Source organism: Callorhinus ursinus, unplaced genomic scaffold (genome assembly GCF_003265705.2).
Source record: "Callorhinus ursinus isolate GAN/ISIS: 27379988/994484 unplaced genomic scaffold, GSC_fseal_2.0 scaffold83, whole genome shotgun sequence".
Classification (NCBI taxonomy): domain Eukaryota; kingdom Metazoa; phylum Chordata; class Mammalia; order Carnivora; family Otariidae; genus Callorhinus; species Callorhinus ursinus.
The window spans coordinates 284,898-291,716 of record NW_027397145.1 but is presented as its reverse complement, the minus strand read 5'-3'; the positions used below and the strand labels follow the sequence as shown (position 1 = coordinate 291,716).

The following is a 6,819-nucleotide window of genomic DNA, read 5'->3' as shown; positions in this document are numbered from 1 at the left end:
TGAATGAATGCTTTTCCACATAGAGGTGAAATGACTTCTGTCACCAACTATGCAGAGTTTGGCCAACCCTGAAGGCTAAGAGCACGTCTCCACAAGATTGCCCTTACTTCAGACACTAGTTTCAAGCTTGGGGTCCCCAGGTCTTCCTCATTCTGACCAGCTAGTAAAATTTTTAGGTGTTCCCGCTATTCCTGCAGGTTCCATAATTTGCTAGAATGACTTACAGAACTCAGGAAGGCACATTATACTTACTGTATCTGACACCAATTCTCTGACACCAACTGGGTGTCCTATATATATTTTTTTAAGATTTTATTTATTTATTTAGCAGAGAGAGACACAGCGAGAGAGGGAACACAAGCAGGGGGAGTGGGAGAGGGAGAAGCAGGCTCCTCTATGAGCAGGGACCCCAAAGTGGGGCTCAATCCCAGGACTCTGGGATCATGACCTGAGCCAAAGGCAGACGCTTGACTGACTAAGCCACCCAGGTGTCCCAGGTGTCCTATATTTCAATCCAATTTTGACACTAACTACCTGGAGTTACCACCAGTTCCCACAAGGTCCTCAACAAGACTGCCCTTATTTTTTATGACAGCCACAAGTGGGGTCCCCTAGTTGCTTGCACGACTGTCTGACTTGGCTACAGATTTGGGGGTTCTGGTAACTACCCTTCGGAGTTCCATAATTCACTAGAATGACTCACACAACTCAAGAAGGTGCTCTACTTATGATTACCTTTTTATTATAAATAAACAATTAGGGGCACCTGCGTGGCTCAGTTAAGCGTCTCTCTTCGGCTCAGGTCATGATCCCAGGGTCCTGGGATCCAGCCTCGCATCAGGCTCCCTGCTGTGCAGGAAGCCTGCTTCTCCCTCTCCCACTCCCCCTGCTTGTGTTCCCTCTCTCGCTGTGTCTCTCTCTGTCAAATAAATAAATAAAATCTTAGAAAAAAATAAACAATTAGATGAAGAAGTACATAGGGCGAGGTCTGGAAGGGGCCTGAACACAGGAATTCCTGTTCCTGTTGTGTCAGGCTATGCCACAAGAGTTATTTTTAATTGAGATTTCATTATGTAAGCATGTTTCATTAAATCACAGGCTATGTGACTGAACTCAACTCCAGCCAATTACATGGTTGTTTTTTTCTGATGAGCAGCCTTCTCCATCCCGAAGCTATCTAGGGGTCCAGCCAGAAGTCACCTCATTAGCATAGCAGAAAGACTCCTATCATTCAAGAAATTCCAAAGGTTTTTGAAGCTCTGCTCCTCCAGCTGGAGACAAAGACCAGATATATTCTTTATTATATCACAAGCCATTTGATGGTTTTTCACCAAGGATCCCTTACAGCAAAAGGATCATACCTGTTTGATTATCTACATTTCATAAAGTATTTATATAAGAGAACAATAATAAAAACATGAACGGTAGTTCCACCTTATTTATGGAGGGTGTATTTCAAGACACCCAATAGATGCCTAAAGCCGCAGATCGTTCCAAACCCCATATATACTATGCTTTTTCTTATGCATACCTATGGTAAAGTTTAATTTATAAATCAGCCACAGTAAGAGATTAACAACAACAATAATAAAATAGAACAGTTATAACAATATACTGTAATAAAAATTATGTGGATGTGTGTTCTCTCTTTCAGAATATCTTATTGTTGGAGCACCTGGTTGGCTCAGTTGGTTAAGCATCTGACTCTTAATTTTGGTTCAGGTCATGATCTCGGGGTAATGAGATCAAGCCCCGCATTTGGCTCCATGCTGGACATGGAGGCTGCTTAAGATTCTCCCTCACTCTCTCCCTCTGCCCCTCCCCCTGCTTGCTCATGCTTGGCGATCTCTCTCTCTCTAAAGAAAAAAAAAAAGAAAGAAAAGAAAAAAAGTATCTTACTGTACTGGACTCACCCTTCCTCTTCTTGTGAGGATGTGAGATGATCAAATGCCTACGTGAGGAGATAAAGTGAGCTGAATGATGTAGGCATTGTGACATAGCCTTGAGGAACTGAAACTGCAGAGATAAACTGTAGCTAAGGGGGTAACGAATTTATGTATGCGAATTCGTTATATATGACGAATTATGTATGTATAACATTTGAAGGAATCAGTGTGGGGTAGGCATAGGAGGCTGTTAATTAAATTTCTCAGTCTATTGATATTATAATCTTAGCAACAATGCCAGTGGTACATTATATCTCATTATGTAGATGCAATACAAAAAGCAAGAGTAATTAGTCCAGTCCATTACTCTATTTTGTGATCAAAATGTCTCCCAGGGCAAGGCTACCCAGACTTGCAGTCTTCCATTTTAATCTGGTCATACAGTTGAGTTGAACAGTGCTGCTATGAACATTTTGGTACAAAATTTTGTTTACATATCCCTTTTCAATCCTTTTGCATATATACATAGAAGTAGTATTGCTGGATCATATGGTAATTATACATTTAACTTTTTGAGGAACAGCCAAACTGTTTTTCACAGTGGCTGTCCCATATTACATTCCCACCAGCAACATGTGAGGGTTCTTATTTATCCACATTCTCATCAACAGTTCTTTTTCTTCTTTCTTTTTATTAGAGCCAAACTAGTGGGTGTGAAGTGGTGCTTCATTATGGCTTTGATTTGCATTTTCCTTAATGACCAATGATTTTGAGAATCTTTTCACATGCCTGTTTGGCCATCTGTATAGCTTCTTTGGAGAAATATCGATTTAAGTTCTTTGCCCAGGTTTTAATTATTGTTTGTCTTTTTGCAGCTCATTAATGAAGAATGATATTAAGCATCTTTTCATGTGCTTTTCAGGCATGGGTATAGTTTCTTTGGAGGAATGGCTATTTAAGTCTTTACCCCACTTTTTACTTGAATTGTCTTTTTTTGTTGATGAGTTAAGGAGCTGTATATATATCCTGGATACTAGACCATTATCAGATATTTAATTTGCAAATATTTTCTCCCGTTTTGTAGGTTGTATTTTCATCTTTTCGATAATGTTCTTTGATGCAGAAAAGTTTTTATTTTTTTTAAGACTTTATTTATTTATTTGACAGAGAGAGACACAGCGAGAGAGGGAACAGAAGCAGGGGGAGTGGGAGAGGGAGAAGCAGGCTTCCCACAAAGCAGGGAGCCCGATGCGGGGCTCGATCCCAAGACCCTGGGATCATGACCTGAGCTGAAGGCAGACACTTAATGACTGAGCCACCCAGGCACCCTGAAAAGTTTTTAATTTTGATGATTTTCAGTTTATTGGTTTTTTTCTTTTGTTATTCTTGTTTTTGGTGTCATATCTCAGAATTCATTGCCAGATCAGAGGTCATGAGGATTAATTTTTGTGTTTTCTTCTAAGAGCTTTATAGTTTTATTTTTTAAAAAATAGTTTATTTTTTTATTTGACAGAGAGAGACACACAGAGCAAGAGAGGGAACACAAGCAGGGGGAGTGGGAGAGGGAAAAGCAGGCTTCCCGCGGAGCAGGGAGCCCGAGGCAGGGCTTGAGCCCAGGATCCTGGGGTCATGACCTGAGCCGAAGGGAGACACTTAACGACTGAGCCACCGAGGTGCCCCTGAGCTTTACAGTTTTCATTCTTATATTTGGGTAATTGATCCATTTTGAGTTAATTTTTGCATACAGTCTGAGTTAAGGATACAAATTAATTCATCTGTATCTGGATATCCAGGGGTCCCAGTGCCATTTGTTTGAAAGATTTCTTCATTGGGCACCTGGGTGGCTCAGTTGGTTGGGCAACTGCCTTTGGCTCAGATCATGATCCCGGAGTCCCGGGGTCGAGCCCCGCATCGGGCTCCCTGCTCAGCAGGGAGTCTGCTTTTCCCTCTGACCCTACCCCCTCTTGGGCTCTCTCTCTCTCACTCTCTCTCTCTCTCTCAAATAAATAAATAAAACCTTTTAAAAAAAAAAGATTTCTTCATTGAATGTTCTCGACGGCCTTGTCAAAATCAGCTGTCCATAGAAACATGGGTTTATTTCTGGACTCTCACTTCTCTTTCACTGATCTCTCTGTTTGTCCTTATGCCAGTGTCACAGGGTCTTCATTACTATTGCTTCACAAAAAGCTTTGAAATCAGGAAGTGTAACCCTCTAACTTTGTTCTTGTTTTATAAGATTGTTTTGTCTACAGCATCTGTGGAAATTCCATATGAACAAAAAGCTTAAATTCTTATAAGACATTAATTGAATCTGTGGGTCAATTGGGGGAGAATTGACATCTTAACAATATTAAGATCCATGTATGCGAGATGTTATTCCATTTATTTAGATCTTGTTTAATTTTTTTCAACAGCATTTTGTAGTTTTAGGAGTGTAAGTTTGCTCTTCTTTGGTTATATTTACTCCTAATAATTGTATTCCTTTTGATGCTATTGTAAATGAAATTTTTTTGAAATTTCATTTTCGGTATGTTCATTGCAAGTGTATAGATATAAAATTGATTTTTGTACATTTGGCGCAAGCCAAGCTACTCATGCTGTTTGACAAAAGTCCAAGTATAGGGGACAATCCTGAAAATCAGGAGACTCCACAGCTGGCTCCTCCTACTTCCTTTCATTTTATTTGTGGCAATCTTTATAATCATGGGATTTTTTCTGGGGTTTCATGATAAAATGATTTATAAATTTAGTTATGCCTATGTAAGCAATCACAATGAAACTGATTCCCAAAAGGCTGACGATGGGCCAAGAAGTAAAAATACCCAATGTCCTCCAATCCGTAATTCATCTAACATGAACAACACGGAGTTCTTTAATAAGTTTCGCTTAAGGGAGCTGTTGGATCCAGGCCCAGTAAAAGTCCCAATTGATGAGATTCCTCGGGCACCACTGAAACATCAGAGTTCTAGGAAAGGAAAATCTCATGTCATTCCCACGGTACAGGGACCTCCCTATGTTACTTTGATAGGATAGGGTGCACACATTGTAAGTTGCCTTGGGAGCAAGAATAAACTTTAGATAATCTTTAAGCAAGAGTAAAAATATAACTTTTTCCGCATTAGCACACACTAGCAGATAGGTTATACTTCGTCTCGCATGGTCACACTCTGTCTAGTACCTAGTTTTTAAATCCAAAATGATTTAAGATGATTGTAATAAGATGTAAAAAATAAAATCACATGTTATGAAAGAATGGAAAAAACAAGGAAATATTCTAATGTATAAATAAAGTCCCTCTGAGGCTATCAGTAGGAGATGCTTGCAACCTGATCCTGTGTCTGTGTCTCCTCACTCGCCGACGCTGTCCTTTCCTTCAAGGACCCCTCCCCTGCTGGAGCTGGACTCTGGCATACGTTGACCTTGTATCTTACAACTTTATTGAACTTGATTAGTTCTAATATATTTTAGCGAATCCACAAGTTTTTTTTTAAGATTTTATTTATTTATTTGAGGGAGAGAGAATGAGAGAGAGAGAGCATTAGAAGGGGGAAGGGTCAGAGGGAGAAGCAGGCTCCCCACTGAGCAGGGAGCCTGATGTGGGACTTGATCCTGGGGCTCCAGGATGGTGACCTGAGCCGAAGGCAGTCGCTTACCCTACTGAGCCACCCAGGTTCCCCTCCACAGGATTTTTTAAATATACATGATCATAAAATCTATGAATTTAGATAGTTGTATTTCTTGCTTTTCAAACTGGTTGTAATTTATTTCTTTTTCTTGAGTAATTACCATGGCCAGAATCTCTAGAACAATGTCAAATGAAGGTGGTAAGGACATATATCCTTGTTTTGTTGCTCATCTCAGGGCAAAAACACCCAGTCTTTGATTATTAACTATGATATCAATTGACTTTTTTTTTGTAGATGCCCTTGATCATGTTGAGGATATTCCCTTCTCTTCCTAGTTTGTTGGGTGTTTTTTTTTTTTTTTATGAAAGATGTTGGATTTCATCAGATGCTCCTGTGTTTATTTAGATGATCGTGTTTTTATGTTTTATTCTGATATATGGTGTATTACATTAACTGATTTTCAGATGTTAAACCAACTTTGCATTCCTGGGATAAATCCCAATTCGTCATTGTATATAATTCTTTTTATACATTCTTCTTATAAATTGCTGGAGTCAATTTCTAATATTTTATTGGGTTTTTTCATTCATATTCATAAGGGAAATTGGACTGTAGCTTTATTTTCTTTCTTTTTTTTTAAGATTTTATTTATTTATTCAGGAGAGAGAGAGAGAGAGAAGCAGAGGGAGAAGCAGGCTCCCAAGGAGCAGGGAGCCCGATGCGGGACTCGATCCCAGGACCTTGGGATCATGACCTGAGCCGAAGGCAGACGCTCAACCATCTGAGCCACCCAGGTGCCCTGTAGCTTTATTTTCTTGTGATTTTTCAAGCAGTCTTTCTTAAACATTACCACAATATCATACCTATCACATACAATACCATACCTAAAAAACACTAGTGATTTTTTTTATATCCTCAAAGATCCAGGTCAGTGTTCAAATTTCTTCCATTGTCGGTAATTTGAGGTGGCTTATAAAGAGCCTCTCCTGATTTAGAGAATAAGGGGGTTCTGATTTTGATAAGTAGCAGGGGGCTTGTTGGAGAAAAGAAGACTCGGTGGGAAAGAGCAGAAACTCTTGACTCAGGGTATAAGAACTTCTGAGAAAAAGAATTGACGTCTGTTTGGCTCCAGATGATAGCACAGAAACAAAAGAGGAAGCTATAGGGAGACTTTTTGGCTCAGAAATGGAAGTCCTATGACGCCAGTCCTACTCTTGCAACATACAATTCATCACACCACACCAGGTATCCAAAATCATTGTACATGTGGAAGTAGAACTGTTGCTTCTCTTTTTTTTTTTTTTTTT

General features: G+C 39.6%; 1 protein-coding gene across 2 annotated transcripts in view; it reads right to left on the bottom strand.

The window, feature by feature from the left end:
• LOC112808934 (uncharacterized) overlaps positions 1 to 2,000 on the bottom strand; it is a 15,780-nt gene extending 13,780 nt beyond the window's left edge. The window contains exon 1 of one of the 2 annotated variants that reach the window (XM_073887863.1): positions 1,910 to 2,000. The gene's annotated coding sequence lies outside the window, so the exon portion shown is untranslated. Of the gene's footprint in view, positions 1 to 1,899 lie in introns of both variants that reach the window. The other variant, XM_073887865.1, reaches the window with a different exon arrangement.
• Between the last annotated feature and the right edge of the window lie 4,819 nt (positions 2,001 to 6,819).